Raw genomic sequence first — 22,206 nt, forward strand, 5'->3', positions numbered from 1 at the left:
TAGTCTGTAGTAAGAATTTGTTCTGTGTCAGGCTTGGGCTAGAAGCTTTACGAATAGGACAGCATTTGATCCTCGCTGCATCGCTGTGAGGTAGGTTCTGTCACATTTTATAGATGAGAAATGGGGTTCAGAGGGAGGGGTTAAGTGACTTGCCCAAGGATACACAGGTAATTGGACTGCAAGACAGTCTACCAACCACTTATAAGACTTCTGATTCTTACTGAAGTGCTCTTTCCAAAAGACTCTGCTGTTTCCTTCGAGATATTTTTATACAATAACTCCTGTCTTTGCAAAACCGTGCAGATTAATATCAGTGCTGCTTGTCTGGAGTTTAACATCTGCATTTAGATGATTGGCGTATTTGGGATGAGGGAGGCAGAGTATATCTTTATAACAATGCACTGTAAAATAATTTGCATGGCAAGTCATCTGCATTTCTCCCCATAAATCGTTTGTATTTCAAAGTTAGAAACAGTTTACAGAGAAATGAAGAGTAAAGTGTTTTGTTTTGTTTTTTCCCCCATTTTGCTGTGGAGAATTTAGACCAATGGGTAGAAGTTACAGTGTGCAGCTCTTAGTTCAATATGAAGACGAATTAATTTTTCCAGCGCAGTTCAGTTATGTTTGACCACTTTGTAAGGTAGTGAGCTCCCTGTCACCAGAAGGAGTCCAAGCAGAAGCTAGTGTCGTAGTTTCTGTGGAGCAGGGAGTTTAGAGATATAGAATGGCTTCTAGAGTTGTGAAACCCATGAGACTCTATGCAAAATTATGTGTTTGCCCATATGTGTATTTTTCTGGGGTTTAGATCCTATCAAAGATTAGGAACCTCTATCCTAGCAGGCTGTTCATTCCAGAATTGGACAGGTGCTTGAAGACGATATAGTCATTCTTATCACTTTACAGACTTACAAATCGAGGTCAAGAGGAGCAGGGGATTTGTCTCAACCCATACTGTCAATTAGTGATCAGATTAGGATTAGATACCAGGTTATTGGACTCTTGGTTCACTGCTGTTTTCGCCATATCATGCTCTTTCTTCCTCTATGCTATGTAGAAGATCAGATTCTGTTTAATTACTACTCTTACAACTGTGAGATGCTGAGATATTAAAATACTTGAGACAGAGTTATTGAATATATCCCTCAAATGTAAACACACACACGCGCACACAAAATAACTCTAGTATAATGACCTTCTGCACAGCCCTTATCCTGCTCACCTAAAAGACTGGCAATGAGTTTCACCAAACTTCTGGGACACCTTACCTGACATTAGCATCCTTGGTAAGTATTTAAGAGTCTCAAGAATGTATTTCTCTCTTCTTCAATATTGGTCAGGATGTTTTTAGTTGTAAGTGACAGAAACCCAATTCAAAATAGCTCAGCAGAAAAGGAGAATTTATTGACTAACATTATTGAGGTGTCCAGTGCATTCAGCTGTGGCTGGATCCAGGGAGGAGCTCCAGCTGGTCTCTTGACATCTCACTTTGGTGCTTTCTTCTGAACTGGCTTTATTCTCAGGCTCCAGGTGGTGACTCCAATAGTTCCAGGCTTTATTATCTTTATTGCTAGCAACATCCCTGGAGAGAAAGTTTCTTTTTCCTGTTTGTTTTGGTAGATATCATGGGATTGACTCTTCTTTCCTGAATTGATGCATATGTCCAAACAGAAAGCAATCAGTATGAGCAAAGGCATGGGGTATGCTGATTGGTTAAATTAGGTCACATCCTCACCCAAGAGTAGGTCAGGCAGAACATTAAGGAAAATTAGAGATTGTTGTCAGAAAAACTGTAGGGAGAAACAGACAAACACAATTATATCAGATATTTCAACAACTCTCTCTCAATAACTGATAGAATACCTAAACACAAAATCAGAAATGCCACTAAAACCTTGAGCAGCATGTTAATTGGCTTCCATTCAGTTCAGTCACTCAGGCATGTCTGACTCTTTGCGACCCCATGGACTGTAGCACGCCAGGCCTCCCTGTCCATCACCAACTCCCGGAGTCCACTCAGACTCATTTCCATTGAGTCGGTGATGCCATCCAACCATCTCATCCTCTGTCGTCCCCTTCTCCTCCCGTCTTCAATCTTTCCCCACATCAGGGTCTTTTCAAATGAGTCAGCTCTTTGCATCAGGTGGCCAAAGTATTGGAGTTTCAGCTTCAACATCAGTCCTTCCAATGAATATTTAGGACTGATTTCCTTAGGATTGACTGGTTTGATCTCCTTGCAGTCCAAGGGACTCTCAAGAGTCTTCTCCAACACCACAGTTCAAAAGCATCAATTTTTCAGCACTCAGCTTTCTTTATAGTCCAACTCTCACATCTGTACATGACCACTGGAAAAACCATAGCCTTGACTAGAAGGACCTTTATTGGCAAAGTAACATCTCTGCTTCTTAATATGCTGTCTAGGTTGGTCATAACTTTTCTCCCAAGGAGTAAGCATCTTTTAATTTCGTGGCTGCAGTCACCATCTGCAGTGATTTTGGAGCCCCCAGAAAATAAAGTCTGCCGCTGTTTCCACTGTTTCTCCATCTAATTGCCATGAAGTGATGGGACCAGATGCCGTGATCTTTTTTTCTGAATGTTGATCTTTAAGCCAGCTTTTTCACTCTCTTCTTTCACTTTCATCAAGAGGCTCTTTAGTTCTTCACGTTCAGCCATAAGGGTGGTTTCGTCTGTATATCTGAGGTTATTGATATTTCTCCCAGCAATCTTGATTCCAGCTTGTGCTTCCTCCAGTCCAGTGTTTCTCATGATGTACTCTGCATGTAAGTTAAATAAGCAGGGTGACAATATACAGCCTGGACATACTGCTTTTCCTATTTGGAACCAGTCTGTTGTTCCATGTCCAGTTCAAACTGTTGCTTCCTGACCTGCATACGGATTTCTAAAGAGGCAGGTTAGGTGGTCTGGTATTCCCATCTCTTTCAGAATTTTCCACAGTTTGTTGTGATCCACACAGTCAAAGGCTTTGGCATAGTCAATAAAGCAGAAATAGATGTTTTTCTGGAACTCTCTTGCTTTTTTGATGATCCAGCGATGTTGGCAATTTGATCTCTGGTTCCTCTGCCTTTTCTAAATCCAGCTTGAACATCTGAAAGTTCATGGTTCACATATTGCTGAAACCTGGCTTGGAGAGTTTTGAGCATTACTTTACTAGCATGTGCCACCCAACAACATACATGCTTTGTAAGAGCACATGGAGCATTTACTGAGATAGAGCCATAAAAAAAGTCTTAATAAATTTAGAAAGGATTCAAGTCATGTAAAATATGTTCTCACTATAATGGAACTAAGCTAGAAATCAGTGACATAGAGATAATGTCTCTATGGAAAATTCCCAACTATCTGGAGATTAAATAGTGTACCTTCAAATCATGCAGACATCCAAAAATGAGTCAAAAGGGAAATTAGGAAGTATATTGAACTGAATGAAAACAAAAAACACAAAGCATATAAAAATGTGTGGGATGCAGTTAAAGTAGGGCTCCGAGGAAGATTTATAGTACTAAAATGTATGGTACTGAAAAGGTCAGCAAAAGACAGGTCTCAAAGTTTCAAGTCAATAACATCAACTTTCACTTTAAGAAATTATCAGTGGGTTGGTGGCTTCCCTGGTGGTCCAGTGGTTGGGACTCTGCTTCTACTGCAGGGGTACGGGTTCAATCCCTGGTTGGGGAATTAAGATCTTGCATGCTGCACAGTGCAGCCAAAAAAAAAAAAAAAAATTAGAGAAATTAATTAAAATTAAAGTCAAAATAAGCAGAAGCGAGGAAATAATAGAGGAAGGGCAGAAATCATTAAAATGGAAAGCAGACGAACGATAGAGAAAAGAAATGAAACTGAAAAACTGATTCCAGGGCTGGGGAAGAGAAAGTACAAATGAGCCTGAAGCATTCTGCAGTACCAGAAAGTAAGAGTTCTTCACAAAGAGAAATGGAGGGCGTGTGGGAGGGGGGGGGGGCGGGGCGGGGTGAGGCTATGTCAAAGGGACAGATGAATTGACCTGAAAGAGCTCCCAATGGTCAGAGCTGGAGCAATTCAAGAAACTAACTAAATGGTATCTATTGGATCATAACCAAGGTTATAAAATAAATATACAGGAGTTCGTAATGATATCAATGATTGAATAGAGAAATAAATGGGGGAAAGAGACAAATATGCATTGTAGAAAAATCCCAAGTAATATATGCAGGCACTCCTGGCCCCCACCAGGAGGTTGAGCTTAATTCCCACCTTTCCATTTGAGAGTTGGCTAGACTTAGTGACTCAGTTCTGAAGACTACAGTCGTGGAGAGAGAAGGTAGTAATTGTAGATGTCGAATTCTGACAAGCAGTACCTTAACCAAGTGATACTAGTTACCTTTGATATGACAGGATGAGAAAGACACTTTACCTTGAGGTATTCTTCCCCTGGCTTCTCAGGTGGCTTAGTGGTAGAGAATCTGCCTGTCACTGCAGGAGACGCAGATTTGATCCCTGGGTCAGGAAGATCTCCTGGAGTAGGAAATGGCAACCTGCTCTAGTATTCTTGCCTGGAAAATTCCATGGACAGAGGAACCTGATGGACTACAGTCCATGGGGTCGCAAAGAGTCAGACACAACCAAGTGACTGAGCACACATTCTTCCCTTAAATCCATCACTGCAGCCAAATCACGATAAAATACATCAGATACACCCAAATTGAGGGACAATCTCCAAAACACCTGACCAGTACTCCTCAAGGCCGTCAAGGTCGTGAAAAATGAGGGAAGGCTGAAAAACAGTCGCAGACCAGAAGACACGAACACAACAAAATGCAAAGTGGTAATCTTTACAGTGTATTGGATCCTGGAACAGAACGAGGACATTAATAGAAAACCTGGAACATCCAAAGTCTAGACTTTCATTAATAATAATGTATCATTGTTGGTTTCTTATATTTTGACAAATATACAACAGTAATGCGACATAGTAACACAAGGGGAACCTGAAACTGCAGAGTGAGGGCTGTGTGAGAACTTCCTCAACTATCTTTGCAAGTTTTCTGTAAGCCTAAAATTATTCCAAATAAAGGTTTATTTTCAAAAGGTTGTCCTTTGAGAAGATCTATAAAATGGGTAAATTTCTAGCTGGACTGATCAGAGAAAAAAAAGAAAGAAGGCATGAAATACCAAACTCAGAAACCCAGCTGCAAAGTGCGCACACACAAATTTTGCCTTCACTGTCCATCTGTGTTGATACACGTACATGAAGTGATTTATTTTCATAGCTGCTTAGTATTCTATGGTGGCAGTGTACCAGATTTTATTTTTTCATTTTCATCACTTTGGGCATTTACATTGTATCCGTTTAAAAAATTATTAGAGACTTCCCTAGTGGCCCAATGGCTAAGATTCAGAGCTCCTGATTCAGGGGGCTGATTCAATTCCTGATCGGGGAACTATATCCCACATGCTGCAACTAAGAGTTTGAGTGTTGCAACTAAAGATCCTGAATTCCGAATCTCTCACATACCACAACTAAGACCCAGCACAGCCAAATAAATAAATACTGAAAAACGGTTATAAGCAGTAGTGCAGCAATCTTGTTTGAGTGCCCTGTGCAATTGTGAGAGCTTCCTCGAGAAGTCTGCTAGGAGTGAAAATGCTATGCGTGTGTGCTAAGTCGCTTCAGTTGTGTGTGATTTTTTGCGACCTTATGGACTGTAGCCCACCAGCCTCTCTGTCCATGGGATTCTCCAGGCAAGAAACTGGAGTGGGTTGCCATGCCCTCCTCCAGGGGATCTTCCTGACCCAGGGATTGAACCCTCATTATGTCTCCTGCATTGGCAGGTGAGTTCTTTACCACTAGCAAAGTTCTTTACCACCTGGGAAGCCTGGAAATACTATAACCTAGTGCATATCATTACCTTTACCGATATCACCAGGTTACTTTCAAAGAGGTTGAATGAACTTCTGTGTTTTTCCTATACTTGGCTTCCCGAGTTCTATTCTGTCTCTGCTTGGGGGCTTCCATCTCTTTCCCTCCTCTCCATGCCTTCCACCTATGAGATGACTAATTAAGGTTAGTTTGGTCATGTATGGATGTGAGAGTTGGACTGTGAAGAAAGCTGAGCACCAAAGAATTAATGCTTTTGAACTGTGGTGTTGGAGAAGGTTCTTGAGAGTCCCTTGGACTGTAAGGAGATCCAACCAGTCCATCCTAAAGGAGATCAGTCCTGGGGATTCATTGGAAGGACTGATGCTAAAGCTGAAACTCCAGTACTTTGATCACCTCATGCGAAGAGTTGACTCATTGGAAAAAACCCTGATGCTGGGAGGGATTGGGGGCAGGAGGAGAAGGGGACGACAGAGGATGAGATGGCTGGATGGCATCACTGACTCTATGGGCATGAGTTTGAGTAAGCTCCGGGAGTTGGTGATGGACAGGGAGGCCTGGTGTGCTGCGATTCATGAGGTCTCAAAGAGTCGGACATGACTGAATGACTGAACTGAACTGAGATGATGGAAACACCCAGACCTCCTGAAATACATTAATAACCTCTTGAATTTTGCTGTTTCAAAATATGAGCAAAGCTTCAACCTCCTGGTGAAGTCCAGTGTAAGAAAAATCAACATGGTGCACATATCTGGCAATTTTATATACGACCCAATAAACTGAAGGACACTTTCACAGATACCAAATTATTTGCTTGGTCATATGAGACATACATTGTATTCTCATGAGTACTCCTTTTATACTGGCTGGCCTCATCCTACTGGTTTTTTAGATACGAGGAGTGACTTATCCAAGGTCCCACAGTAAACTGATGGCAGTACTGAGATGAGAGGGCTTCCCAGGTGGCTCAGTGGTAAAGAACCCGCCTGCTGATGTAGGAGATGCGGGTTTGATCTCTGGATTGGGAAGATCCCTTGGAGAAGGAAATGGCAACCCACTCTGGTATACTTGCCTGGAAAATCCCATGGACAGAGGAGCCTGGTGGGCTTCAATCCATGGGGTCACAGAAGAATCAGATACAACTGAGCAACTGAGTACCACCACCACCATCACCAAGATGAGAACTCACTTTCTCTCGACCCCACTAGAACTCAAGTCATTCCCCATCCCATCTTTGTGTCTGAAGGCTGATAACTCTGGTTCAGTGCCCAGGGATGCAGAGAGTGTGTCCTGACGTTCTTCATTGCATGGAGCCAAGCACAGCTGCATATATAAACCTGCTCAAATGGCAACTGCTCTGAGCCCTCAGTTTATTTAGAGGAGGGGTCCAGTTTTCCCTCAGGTCACCTAAATGCTCAGAGGTCCTGTCGCATACCCGTGATTTGGCTTTCATTCTGCCACTCCTGGTCCCCAACAGCCCTCCCTGTTCTCCCGCCATCCTGCCCCTTCCTTGTGACCCTTGCTTGGCCTTCCTCCTTCTCTCTGTGTTACGCTCAGCCGGGGAGTCACATGGGTCCCCAAGGGTCCCAGCTCTTTAGTGATGAGTTCCCAGAGGATGATGGCAGTCTTGTCTTGTCCCCCTGGCACGCCCACAGTGCCATATGGCTGGACCATCACCTCTCCTCAAGGACAGAATCTCAGTGCGGAGTCTAGGTCATTGATTCATCCTCGTGCTCCTCAGTTCCCAACCCCTCACTGGAAGGTGAACTTCCTCCCAGCAACTTCCTTTCCCGCAACCAAGCTCCAGTTGGGGCTACCCAGTCTGTAAGACATGTTTTAATAACTTTTAAACTACAGAGGGAAAGAATCAGAGTTCTCTTCCTTATTCCTGGGGCTCTTCTTGTATGTAAAACTGTGGCTACAGATAAATAAAATGCAAATGGGAGGGATGACATCCTGTTACTTTCCAGTCTGGCTCTAAATCCCAGGTGCTTGCTGAGCACTGTCTTCCTGTGACTTTAAAAATATACTTTATTCTCACTAGCCCCCAAACCCACTCATCTCCCAGTCTTTCTTACTGGCCAAATTGGTGGCACCGTTTGAGGGTGAAAATAAACAATGATAGTAGCAGATTCCCTGGAGGAGGGCATGGCAACCCACTCCAGTAGTCTTGTCTGGAGAATCCCCATGGACAGGGGAGCCTGGTGGGCTGCAGTCCATGGGGTCACAAAGAGTTGGACCCAACTGAGTGACTAAGCATAGTATGGCCCAGCATAGTAGCAAATTACAGCCCCATAATAAAGGAAGAATCACTGAGTCCACTGATAAAGGTAAATAAGTAAATTAAAAAATGGGCTGGAAGAGAAAGCTCTGCCTTATGAGAAAAATCAAATAAACAGAAAAAAGATGGCATTAGACAATCATTATTTGGCAACTATTATAGTTACAACTGAGATGAGAGTGGGCAAAGGATGCTGATATAGTGGGTAAAGTTGAGGGGTCAAAGATGTTACACAATCTCAAATTAGCTCTCCACAAGGTACTTATTATTTACAAAGGAAAACCCAGAAACATTACTGGGGCAACCTGGCAAAGGCCACTTTAGCCAGGCATCAACGTTAACATCACCAGCAAACAGACAACTTGACATCATGTGCTTCCCAACACAAGGCACTGAGAAGAAAACATCCCTCTCATGTTATTTTTACCAAAGATGCACAACCCAAATCTAATTACGAGGAAACATCAGACAAATCCAAAATGAAAAATGTTCTACAATATTAGCCTGTCCTTTTAAAAATGTCAATGCCAGGGAAATCTCTGTGCCTCCCTCTCAATTTTGTTGTAAGCATAAAACAGCTCTAAAAAAGTCTTAAAAAATGCCAGTGTTGTAAAGTATGCACGTGCATGTATGCACGTGAGATTGAGAAGCTGGCTCAAATTCGTGGGGACAAAAAGACATAATGATTGAATGTCATGCATGATCCTGGGTTTTCTTTTGTATTGCTGTTCAGTTGCTAAGTTGTGTCTGACTCTTTGCAACCCCATGGACTGCAGCAGCCAGGCTTCCCTGTCCATCACCAACTCCCGGAGCTTCCTCAAACTCATGTCCACCAAGTCGGTGATGCCATCCAACCATCTCATCCTCTGTCATCCCCTTCTCCTCCTGCCTTTAATCTTTCCCAGCATCAGGGTCTTTTTCCAGTGACTCAGTTCTTTGCATCAGGTGGCCAAAGTATTGGAGCTTCAGCATCACTCCTTCCAATGAATATTCAGGACTGATTTCTTTTATGATTGACTGGTTGGATCTCCTTGCAGTCCAGGGGACTCTCAAAAGTCTTCTCCAGCACCACAATTTGAAAGCATCAATTCTTTGATACGCAGCCTTCTTTATGGCTCAATTTTCACATCCCTACATGACCACTGGGAAAACCATAGCTTTGACTACATGCACCTTTGTCTCTGCTTTTTAATATGCTATCTAGATTTGTCATAGTTTTTTTCCAAGGAGTCTTTTAATTTCATGGCTGCAGTCACCATCTGTGGTGATTTTGGAGCCCAAGAAAGTAAAATTTGTCACAGTTTCCACTTTCCCCCCATCTATTTGACATGAAGTATTGAAACTGGATGCATGATTGGGAGAGTTGGTAAAACTGAAATAGGGTTTGCAGAGTAGATAATAATATTTATTGCATTTATGTTAATTGTCTGTTTTTGATCACTGAACTGTGATTATAGAAGAGCTTGTCCTTGTTCTTTTTTTTTTTGTTGTGCTGAGTCTTCATTGCTACGTGCACAGTTTCTCTAGCTGCAGCGAGTGGGGATTACTCTCTGGTTGTGATGCTCGGACTTATTGCGGTGGCTTCTCTTGTTGTGGAGCACAGGCTCTAGGCCTGCCGGCTCATGTTATTTAATCTTAGAACCACCCTGGAAGTAAACATTTAATTTAATCACATTCAGATGCATATTATTTACAGGAAAGGAGATTGAAACTCGGAAGTGTGAAGTTACTTGCCTCAGACTCAACAACAGGAAACTGTACATCTAGGTGCTGATCTCTGAGCCTCTAGTAATAATTACACAATTCCGGGGTCAGAAGGTGGAGGTGATCAGAAACGTCTGGGAAGCCATCGGCGAAACTGGCCTGCCTGGCTTTGTTGGTAGCAGAGTCAGAGCTTCGGGGCTCTCTGAGGCGTTTCTCCTCATGTCCACTAGAGGACACTGCTGGCCCAATTTAGAAGTATTGGTACTCTCCAGCTTAGGTGTGGTCACAGTAGAATTGCTGTTAAAGCCCAAAACGCTTAAGCTTCTGGGTCTCTCACTTGCGCAAACCTCTTCTACTTTTGTACAGTTTTACATTCATAATTTTATATTATTTTTCCATGATAGGATTCTCTCAATAATCATCAGACCACTCCAAATGTGAATTTACTCCAACTCTTGCAAATACTTTAATAATCAAGGGCTGGGAGCTTTGGGACACTGATGCTCATGAGCAGCACAGAGTCTCTCTCCATGGGACGAGGCTGTCCCCTCGGGTACTCTGCCCTATTTGACCGTGATTCCTGGTCTGCAGCACATAGTCTGTAGTTGTCTATACATGTTTGTTGAGTGAATAAACGAGGGGCAGACATCTACCAGTGCCACTGATTTTATCTTTTCCTCTTTCTCCTCTTTGGGTCTCAGTTTCTCAACTTCAGAAGCGGGAGGATGAGATCTAGAATTCATATGAGGCTCCTTCCTTCCAGGCAGAGATTTATTCTCGATTCTCTCCCTCTTCTTTCTCCTTTTTTTCTCCTCTGCTGCCTCCCATCTGACTTTTTATTTCTCTATTTCTGCCCCCTTCCACCTCTGCCCTCAGCCTCTGCCTCCTGGTGAGAGATCTCTTCCTGGTTTGCAGACAGTTGTCTTCTCTTTGTGTCCTCACATGGCAGGAAGGGAGCACTGGTGTGCCTTCCTCTTCTTATAAGGTCACTAGTCGAATCACGAGGGCTCTACCCTCATGACCTCATGTAAACTTAACTATCTCCTAAAGAGATAACTTAGGAGATAATTAAAGGTGTCAGCTTCAAGCATCATCACATTGGTTCAACATAGGAATTTTAGGGGGGCATGATTCAGTTCTTAGCAGCTTGTTAAATGGTGATGATTTATCTCTGTCCACTAAAATCTGTTTCTACTTCTCTATTCCTTATCTAGGGAAAAACAGTCACTCTTTTCATCCCTAATTCCCTCCTCCTCTCATGTCCAGTCAGGTGTCAAGTCTTATTAATTACATCTCCTAAGCGTCTCCCACATTTTCCCTTTCTGTCTCTGTACAGCTTCTCTATGTCAAACCCTCATCATTCATATCAGCTAGGATTGAGTACCAGGAAACTCTGCTGCAGTGGCTTTAAAAAGTAAAGGGTATGTTTCTCATGTGCAAAAGGAAGTTTGGGACAGGCAGTTCAGGATTGGAACAGAAGCCCAAGGATGTCACCCGGGACCCTGGCTCCTCCTGCTTTTTCTCTTCTGCCCTCTTCAGTGTTGGTATTGGTTCTCATGATCACAACACAGTTGCTGCTTCTCCAAGCATCACATCCACATTCTGGGCTATCACTTCTAATTGAAAGCCTTTGTCTTTTTATTTAGGAAGGGAATCCCTCTCTTCCATCTATGTCTCATTGGCCAGAACTGTGTCAAGTAACACCCCCTGGCTGCAGGGGGAATCTGAGGAAGTGAGTGTTTCACTTTCCAGGCTCTATAGGAGAGGGAAGCAGGGGAAAGGGGGATGCAAATGGCTTCAGGTAGCCAATCTTGGCATCTGCTATGTCATCCCTCAGCCCAGCAGCCTCTAAATTGATCTTTCTGTCTCCATTCTCACAGAGTGTTCCCATTGATGGTATGTCTGTCTTAAGGGCATAAGAAACCATTATATCCAGCAAATCAATTACAGTACAAATGCAACAGTAATACTTATGGTAAATGTCTATTAGATGTGTCCTGGTGTGTCAAATGGGCTTCCCTGATAGCTCAGTTGGTAAAGAATCCACCTGCAATGCAGGAGATCCCTGTTCAATTCAGGACCCCAGCTCAAACATTCAGGACTTGTGAGGTGTAGTCCTAAAAGTCATTTTATTATTGTCTCTCCCCATCCCTCTAAATTTGACTTTGTCCCTTCCCTGCCCTGGAGGAAAACTCTGGCGGTCCCTTATGGCTCTGCAGGTCAGCTGAGGCAAGGGAGACCCTATGGTCCCTTTAAGGTACAAAATAGAGCCTTGGTTCAGAAATTGGAACATGCAGTCTGGGCTTCCCAGGTGGCTGAGCGGTTAAGAATCTGCCTGCCAGTGCAGGAGCTACAGGAGACCTGGGCTTGACCCCTGGGTTGAGAAGATCCCCAGGAGAAGGAAATGGCAACCCACTCCAGTATTCTGGAGAATCCAATGGACAGAGGAGCCTGGCGGGCTAAAGTCCATGGGGTTCCAAAGAGCTGGGCACAACTGAGCATGCATTCACTTACATACATCCAATCTAGATCTATTCAATATTAGCACTTCAGTGGGTTTCCAAGGTAAGTCACCTCCCTCTGCCTCCCCCATCCAGCTGGATTGACTGCAGACAGGGCTGTGGCTTTGGGAAGGGAATGGTCCTTCTCTTTTCTTCTTATGGATAACTGCTATTTCTGGCTCCTCTGAGGCTGTGGAGCATTAGGTAGGGGAATGTGAAGGGAAGAAGGAAAGGGGAGTCAGGAAAGGTCTATTTGCCTGGTAGCATCATCACATGCCTTCCTGACCTTTGGACTGGCTGATGGAGCTGACCCTCTGCCAGACACTGGATAGATTTTCCAGGGATCCCCCTGCTGCCCTCCACTCCTATTCTGTTCCCCTGGACATTGCTGCCCCATCAGCTCCTGGCTTTCCCATGATCCACTGCCACAGACCCTCGTGGTTGGTAGAAGGCTCCTGACTGCAAACCCTGGGTCCTTTCCCAGAGGCAGACACTGAGACCAGCCTTTGTATCCACGTGGTTTATTAAGGAGATGAAACCTGTAAGCTTATAGGGGAAAAGTGGACAGGGAAGGGGAAGAAGCCAGGGTGCAGGCGAGAGACATCGGGAGAAACCCCAGCATCAGTCTGGTTCCGTGGGAAGCTCTGGAGTCGATATGAAACCTGAGAGCACTTCCCCACTCAGAGCAAGATGCTGGTCTTTCATAGTGTCACACCAGAGAGCAGCCCCTGGTCCCGGGTGGGAGGCTGCAGAGCTGCAAAGCTACCTCAGTAGCCCAAGAGTGGGCTTCCAAAGAGAGTTTGCACGTGTCGCTTTTGTAATCAAGGCATCTCGCAACGGAGGGATGGGCACACGGGATAGGTAGGAGCTATCTCTGTGTTTGTGTTAGTTGCTTCAGTCATGCCCGACTCTTTGCCACCCTGTGGACTGCAGCCTGCCAGGCTCCTCTTGTCTATGGTTATTTCCCAGGCAGGAATCCTGGAGTGGGTAACCATTCCCTCTTCCAGGGGATCTTTCTGACCCGGAGTAGGGCACCAACAGTGTCCCCAGTACCATCCCTACTTGGATGGTTTTATTTTATTTCCCAAGTTGGTTTGTCCACCCATCAGCCCCCTTGTTTATCTTCATACCTCAGCCCTTCCTGGCAGTTTACCTTCAAAACCCCTCGCTAGAGGCTGAACCCAGTTGCACTGGAGGAAAAGCCTGTCATGAGCCTGAGGCCACCCCCCACCCCCACCCTTCTCCCAACATCCGTCACAACTCATCACCTTCCCCGTAAACTCAGGCGTACACTTTGTGTATTTCCATAATGTTGTCAGCTGCCCATATAGCATCGAGAATATATTTCCCCATTTTAGAGTGCTGGTAACTCAATTTATAGCGATTTATTCCACAAAAGCAGACAGTAACTCAACTGATGATGGGGGGGGGGGCAACCCTACCTACCTACCACCGTCTCTCTGTGCTGGAAATCAAAATGGTAATTCATGGAATAGATTACGGCAAGTAATAGGCTTGGTCTGCAGACGTGTGAGCTGAGTTAAATGCCTTTTAAGTAAATCTCAGCGTGAGTTATCTGTTCACTCAGACGTGCCTGCATGGAGACAGAGGGAGGCTGTGTGGACAGACGGGCACACGCTGTAACTTTCATTATCACACACTGAGGTTCTTTGTTAATAACCACAGTCAGAGGGACTGCACATTTTCTGATCACTGTGACAGGTGGCTACCAGTGTGAGGTTGAGGCATTCATTCGTTCATTTGATCATTCATTCCCCAAGCCTCTGTGAGGCCCAATATGCACCAGGCATTGTGCTGGGCCTTGGAGGCACAGAGATGCAGAGATGGATCGACAAGGTCCAGCCCCTGCAGAGCTTACAGTCCGGTGGGAGGAGATGAAATAATAAACAGGTCAGGTGACCAGATATTCATGTGCTATGAGATTTGGCAAGGTCACAGGCTCTGGCGTCAGACTGCTAAGATTCGAATCTGGCTCCTGCCATTTACTTGGGGAAGATACTTACCTTCAGTTTCCTCATCTGTAAAGTGGATAGAAATAGTGCCTATTTGATAAAGTGGATAGAAATACAGGATGGGAGGTTTAAAGGACACATGCATGGCAGAATGCCTGGTGACACTTAATTTTCTGGCTGTCATGATTGCTGACATCTGTGTAGGGCCAGCATCAGAAGGGTTAAGAATGGTTTGATGGAGTGGGTGATGCTTGTTCGGAGATTTGAGTGGTTCTCGTGCATCTAAGCCGGGAAAAGGAGCTAAGAGCAGGGAAGCAGGATGAACAAAGTTCCGAGTGAAGGGTGGGTGGTGGGGCGCTTTAGGAAGGTGCTGGTGTCTGTCTGGGTCTGCTCGGGATGTCAGAACAATGGACCACAGACTGGTGACTTTAACAACAATTATTTTCTCACAGGTCTGGAAGCTAGAAGTCAATGACCAAGGTTCTGGCTGATTTTGTTTCTTAATGAGCACTCTCTTCCTGGCTTGCAGATGGCTGCCTTCTTGCTGTATCCTCGTATGGCCTTTTCTCTGAGCAGGTGGGGAGACAGAGGAAGAGACTGATGTCTCTTTCTCTTCTTATAAAGGATACCATGCCTGTTGGATTAGGGCTTCACCCTTACGACCTAATTTAACCTTAATTACTTCCCTCAAGGCCCCACCTCTGAATACGGTCACACTGGGGATTAGGGCTTCCACATATAAGTTTTGGAGAACACAAACATTCAGTCCATAACAGAGCCGTTGGAAAACTGGGCCTAAGAACCATGTTTCTCCACTTATTAGAGGTGTGGGCTTAGGTCAATTATGGCTAACTCTTGGGATTTTTGCGTGAATTAATTCAGGTAATATTTTGTGTTGAAGTGGCAGAAAATGTTGAAGGCTGTGGTTTCTTAGTTGGAATGGTGGAGATACGGCTCTCAGCAGCAGAAGAACCATTCAAGGGCAAGAGTGTTTTCCATGCCCACTGGTGGCGAGGTCACTCAACCCAGTGGCCCACTGACCCAGTGTGGAGTCTGAGCCCAGGTGTCTGCAGCAAATCTAACTTCTGTTGCAGGATTTCCCAGGTGGTCCAGTGGCTAAAATTCTGTGTTCCCAATGCAGGGGGTCTGAGTTTGATCCCTGGTCGGGGAACTAGATCCCACATGCTGCAACTAAGGTGCAGAACAGTCAAATAAATAAATAAAATATTTTTAAAAATCTAACTTCTGCTGTAAATCCATCCAAGACTTCGTCTCCTGATGCTTTGGATAATGTGTGCTGCATGAACTCTTGGAGCCTTCTGTATCACAAGATACTGTAGAATGTCACTGCCGATCAAAACCACACACAACAAATCTCGTTGGTGCTGTCTCCACTCTGTACATCCCGTCTTACTGCCTGTCAGTAAGTATGTCCTTCCTTAGCTAGGTCATGAATAAAACACAAAAAGGAATTTTGGACACTCTAACAAGACCAGACAACAAGCTGCCTGGGGATCAATGAATCTCGGGGATGACTTTTAAGTTTGCAGTGTGTCAAGCTAATTCTGCGCATTTTCATTTTACATAAGACTGGCATCTCAAAAATATCATTGGCGATTGACTAACGCTTTGGCCTCCGATGAGGTTAAAAACATCGTCACTCATATAAATTGTAGACCACTTTTCCTCTGTTCTCAACGGGAATCCCATGCAAAGAATGATCAGCCCAGAATCCAAAAGTAATTGAACAGGCAATTTAATTTTTTATTGCAATCCTCTTGAGAAAATGACAAAAAAAAAAAAAAAACACCTGGCATCAAAAGGCATAGCATAAAACTTCTTAAAGCTCCTTTCTCCTTATTTCTTATACTCTTCCTGTCTTTCATATACATAACGCTCCCCTCACCCCAATCCTCCCTGCTGTAATGACCCTGTCACTTTTGTCCCCTGCCATCCACTTCCATTACTATTTATTTATTCAGTTTTGCATTGAGTCTCTCTTATGTGCCAATTTCTAAGTATAATGGCAGAACAAAGGCACATGGCTCTTGCCTTCTCAAGTTTGCGTTGCTTTCCCCAGCTTTTTCCAGGTCTACATCCACCACTCACTGTCGTCTCTCACCTGACTGACACCAGTGACCTTAATTTCTGGCCTCTTCCATCCTTGCCCTGTGGATCTGCTGTTCAGACTGCCTGTCTGAGTTCTTGTTCCCAAAGTTCTCCCTTCTTTCCTTCTCTCACTTTGTTGCATTTCCCTCCCTCCATCTCCCTTTGTTGAGAAATGATAAAGTTTGCATTCTTTTTTTAAAAATTTTAATTAAAAAAATTGTTTTGGCTGTGCCACATGTGGGATCTTAGTTCCCTGACTAGGGATCAAACCTGCACCCCTTGCGTTGGAAGCACAGAGTCTTAACCACTGGACAAACAGGGAAGTCTTAAGTTTGCATTCTTTGATAGAAGACATGTAGTTCCTTTTCCAGTCTCCCTAGATGATCCCTGGAAGCCTGTAGTCCTACATGAAATTTGTAACTGGGAAAGGAGCATCAGGACAAGAAAAACAGATCTGCTATTTGGAAGGAACTTTAGAGATTAACTGGTCCAATTGGAAGGGGTCCTTTCAATCTAGACCCTTTCTGCAGTATTCTTGGAATCATCCAGACTTTGCCTTGGCTTATCCAGCATATATTTCCAAGGGTAGTTAACTTTCTATAGTGTTCCTTAGAGTAATGCAACACCTGGAGCTGTAGGTGCCTGGTAAATAATCATTGGCTTTTGGATAAATGGGGAACTTCTTTAGAAAATGGAGAACTTCCCTCAAGAAAGTTCTTCCTAATTGTTGTTGTTCAGTTGCTAAGTCATGTTGGACTCTTTGTGACTCCAGGGACTGCAGCACACCAGGCTTCCCTGTCCTTCACTATCTCCCAGAGTTGCTCAAACTCATGTCCATTGAGTGGGTGATGTCATCTAACCATCTCATCCTCTGTCATTCCCTTCTCCTCCTGCCTTCAATCTTTCCAAGCATCAGGGTCTTTTCAAATGAGTCAGTTTTTTTCCAGGCTCTTTGCATCAGGTGGTCAAAGTATTGGAGCTTCTGCTTCAGCATCAGTCTTCTAATGAATATTCAGGGTTGATTTCCTATAGGATTTACTGGTTTGATTTCCTTACTGTCCAAGGGACTCTCAACAGTCTTCTCCAGCACCACAGTTCAAAAGCACCAATTCTTTGGTGCTCAGCCTTCTTTATGACATTGAGCCTAAATCCTCCTTCCTATCCCATAGCTCTATTATTCTGAGCCCTTTCCTGCACAGAATAGTAGCTGCCAATGAAGCTGTGCATTCCAAGATCAATTCTAAGACAATTTCTGCAGTTCCTCTTGAAAAATGGTTTTTGGTGCTTATTTCTGAGTCATATGAAGGAATGACACTTGGTGCTTTATCTTAATATCAGCATCTTGGAGTCTTTCCTTTATTGGGATTTGCAATGATCCTGTATTTAGACCGAGGGAGACTCAGATGGTGGGAGGAGGGCAAGGCTGGGTTGCAGAAATCACTTAGTGAGCTGACTCTTTTCCAGGGCTCATCTCTTTCTGATCAACACATTGAAATTGGATGTATAGATTTTTTTCACTCATTTATTTATTCAATAAACATTAATTTAACCCTGACTGTGTGCCAAACCCTGTGTTAATCACTGGATACAGAGATGAATGAGAAATCTTATTTTCTCCAGAAGCTGTTAGCCTGGTGGGGAAATCAGATAGGGAGACAATTCTGATACATTGTGATACATACTAGAATAGTCAATATGGTGCAGAAGACTCAGTGGGAGCTCTAGAGAGGAAGGGTACGTTCTACAAAGCAAATGGGGTCAGGGAAATCCTCACTGAAGACCTGGCACTTGAGCTGAAGTTTGGAGGTAGACCAGATAGACGGCTTCAAGGATGGTGTTGGATGAAACTATCAGGTAAATGTGCAGGAAATGCAAAAAGTTTGTTGAGGTGGGGCATGAAGGAGTGTGGTCTGTTTGGGGAACTAGGTATGCTTGAGGATGGCAGACTCAGAGCAGATGCGTAGGAAAGGATGGAGAGGGAAGCTGGGACAAACCTTCGGGGAAACCCCCCTCAGCTCAGAACTGCTTGAATTTTCAACACAGTCTTGCTCAATCTTGTATGTTTAATGTGGGGTTCTTGGCTTTATGGAGGTCATAAAAGGGTAGCCAGGTTTAAGAAAATAATTACAAAACGTTTGAATGGGAACTTCCTCGGTGGTCCAGTGGTTTAAGAGTCTATGCTTCTGCTGCAAGGGGCGATGGTTTGATTACTGTTTGGAGAACTGGGATGCCATATGCCACAAGGCAAAAAAAAAAAAGGAAATATCCTGCTTGAACATACTAAAAAGTAGAGATACAGTACAATGACTTCTCATATATTCATCATAATTACTTTGTTTTTGCTGCATTTGCTTTATCCGTGTTTTTTCCTTTTGCCCTGCTGAAATACCTGAAAGCAAACCTCAGATGCTATGGCATTTCATCCCAACATACTTTAATATGTATTACTAAAAACTGGTCATTTTTAGGAATTCTCTGACAGTCTAGTCATTAGGACTCCACAATTTCATTCCCAGGCCCTGGTTGGGGAACTAAGATCCTGCAAGCCATGTGTTGAGGCCAAAGGAAAAAAAAAGAGGTCATTTTCGTATCAGTTCAGTTCAGTTCAGTTCCTCAGTCATGTCCAACTCTGCGACCCCGTGAAGTGCAATACACCAGGCCTCCCTGTCCATCACCAATTCCCGGAGTTTACTCAAACTCATGTCCATAGAGTTGGTGATGCCATCCAACCATCTCATCCTCTGTCATCCCCTTCTCCTCCTGCCTTCAATCTTTCCCAGAATCAGGATCTTTTCCAATGAATTAGTTCTTTGCATCAGGTGGTCAAAGTATTGGAGTTTCAGCTTCAGCATTAGTACTTCCAGTGAATATTCAGTACTGATTTCCTTTAGGATGGATTGGTTTGATTTCCTTGCTGTCCAAGGGACTCTTAAGAGTCTTCTCCAACACCACAGTTTGAAAGCATCAAGTCTTCAGTGCTCAACTTTCTTTATAGTCCAACTCTCACATCCATATATGACTACTGGAAAAACCATAGCTTTGACTAGACAGACCTTTGCTGACAAAGTAATGTCTCTGCTTCTTAATATGCTATCTAAGTTGGTCATAACTTTTCTTCCAAGGAGCAAGCATCTTTTGATTTCATGGCTGCAGTCACTATCTGCAATGATTTTGGAGCCCCAAAAAATAAAATCTCTCACTATTTCCACTGTTTCCCCATCTACTTGCCATGAAGTGATGGGATCAGATGCCACGATCTTAGTTTTTTGAATGTTGAGTTTTAAAGCCAATTTTTTCACTCTCCTCTTTCACTTTCATCAAGAGGCTCTATAGTTCTTCTTTGCTTTCTGCCATAAGGGTGGTGTCATCTGCCTACCTGAGGTTACTGATATTTCTCCCTGCAATCTTGATTCCAGCCTGTGCTTCATCCAGCCCAGCATTTCTCATGATGTACTCTGCATATAAATTAAATAAGCATGATGACAATATACAGCCTTGATGTACTCCTTTCCAGATTTGAAACCAGCATGTTGTTCCATGTCCAGTTCTAACTGTTGCTTCTTGACCTGCATTCAGATTTCTCAGGAGGCAGGGCAGGTGGTCTGGTATTCCCATCTCTTTCAGAATTTTCCACAGTTTTTTGTGATCCACACAGTCAAAGGCTTTCGCATAGTCAATAAAGCAGAAATAGGTGTTTTTCTTGAACTCTCTTGTTTTTCCGATGATCCGATGGATGTTGGCAATTTGATCTCTGGTTCCTCTTCCTTTTCTAAATCCAACTTGAACATCTGCAAGTTTGCGGTTCACGTTCTGTTGAAGCCTGGCTTGGAGAATTTTGAGTATTACTTTGCTAGCATGTGAGATGAGTGCAATTGTGTGGCAGTTTGAGCATTCTTTGACATTGCCTTTCTTTGGGATTGGAATGAAAACTGACCTTTTCTAGTTTTTTATTTAGAATCACAATTCCGTTAGCACACCTAATAAAGTTAACACTTCCTATTATCCAGTTTATAGTTTATATTCAGAATTTCCCAAGTACCTTAAACATCTTTTGTAGGAGTTGGGTTGTTTGACTCAGGAGCGAGGTGGGCGGAGAGGATTTTCATCAGAATTCTATCAATAGATGTATCAATAAGGATGTAGTGTGGGCGAGTTGAGGGGTGGCTCCAGTAACGCCCACCCCCTGGGAGTCGTGCCTGCATCTAAATCCTTCTATGTAAGTGGGCAGGACCTGTGACTTGGTTCTGCTGATGGAATATGGTAAAGGAGCAGACTTTTGTGACTGGGTTGTGAAGGATGCTGTCTTCTGTTGTATGCAAGGAATCTCTCTTTTGCTATTATTATTATGTTTTGATATTTACTTATTTATTTGGCCATGCTGGGTCTTAGTTGAGACATGCAGGATTTTCTGTCTTCTTTGTGGCATTCAGAGTCTTTAGCTGCAACATAAGAATTCTTAGATGTGGCATGTGGGATCTAGTTCCCTGATCAGGGATGGAACCCTGGCCCCCCTGCATTGGGAGCATGGAGTCTTAGCCACTGGACCATCAGGGAAGTCAGGAGAGAAATAGAAAGCAGAAGCACTTGGTTGTCTTCTCTGAGCACCCTTTTTTTTTTTTCTTTCATTTCCAGAACTGGATCAAATGCCCATTTTTGGACTTAGTACCTGGCAAAGAAATTGAAGATTGCACAATAGTTTGGATCAATCAATCATGGTTTATCTCCTGGACTGGGCACTTTGTCACCTGAATGAAACTGACGTTTTATTAACAAGGGAGAAGGGAGGAGTGACCCCTAGGGAGGCTGTGGTCGGTGTCTGTTAGAGCAATACTGCACGCCAGCAGGGATGCATGTGACCTTTCCACACTGAACCTGCTCATCAGGGCTCTTCCCTCGGCCTCGTAGGAGCCAGAAGGAGCCTTCTCTCCCTCTGGCTGACGGCTGTAGATAGCAGCGTATTGTTCCATAATGGATCTGAAGATGCAGGCATCCGGTGATCAGAGCTGGGACCTTTGGGAACATGGCCGCAGCTAACTCAAAGGAAACAAAAAGGTGCACTTGCGTTAGAAGACTGTGCATTACAATGTGGCAAGTCAGTAGGTGTCAAAATCTGGTTCTGTCATTATCTGTGATATAAAATTTGACGATAACCTCTGTGAGTTTCAGAGCCCATTTGATTTTTTTCCCCTAACATTTCTCCTTCTGAAGTTCTCTAAAGGACTATGCAAGTGTTTTAAACAGGGGACTCCTAGGGACTTTAATTGGAGCCCAGTGTCAAGGGCCTCTATACATGCATTTGGACAGTGAGGCCTGAAAATTCACTTCCTTTTACCAGTAATTCTCTTTTCTTTATTTCTAGGAAGGGCAATTCACATGTTTTCAGGAACACATTTTGTTGTGTGGCTTCATGCCATGGCAATCTAGACAGCAGTTCCTCTCTCAGTGGGGTGGGGGCAGGGTGCACATTTTTGCAAATTGAATGAAGTTTAGCTGGGAAGGGGTGGTGGAGGTTTAGTCGCTAAGTTGTGTCCGACTCTTTGTGACCCCGTGGACTGTAGCCTGCCAGACTCCTCTGTCCATGGGATTCTCCAGGCAAGAAAACTGGAGTGGGTTGCCATTTCCTTCTTCAGGGGATCTTCCCCACCGAGGGATCAAACTCTGCATTGCAGTGTCTCCTGCATTGCAGGCAGATTCTTTACCAACTGAGCTACGAGGTGGGAATGTCCATATTATTGCAAATGAGCATGTGAAGCCGGACATATCGAAAGG

The 22,206-nt window shown here is 43.9% G+C and overlaps 1 long non-coding RNA gene across 1 annotated transcript; it reads left to right on the top strand.

The window, feature by feature from the left end:
- Positions 1–2: 2 nt before the first annotated feature.
- Positions 3–21,591, top strand: LOC133043940 (uncharacterized). The gene is made up of 3 exons (XR_009689796.1): positions 3–90; positions 1,204–1,283; positions 21,070–21,591. It is a non-coding gene; the product is annotated as an uncharacterized LOC133043940 (long non-coding RNA).
- The last annotated feature ends 615 nt before the right edge of the window (positions 21,592–22,206 follow it).

Source organism: Dama dama, chromosome 22 (assembly GCF_033118175.1).
Source record: "Dama dama isolate Ldn47 chromosome 22, ASM3311817v1, whole genome shotgun sequence".
Taxonomy (NCBI): domain Eukaryota; kingdom Metazoa; phylum Chordata; class Mammalia; order Artiodactyla; family Cervidae; genus Dama; species Dama dama.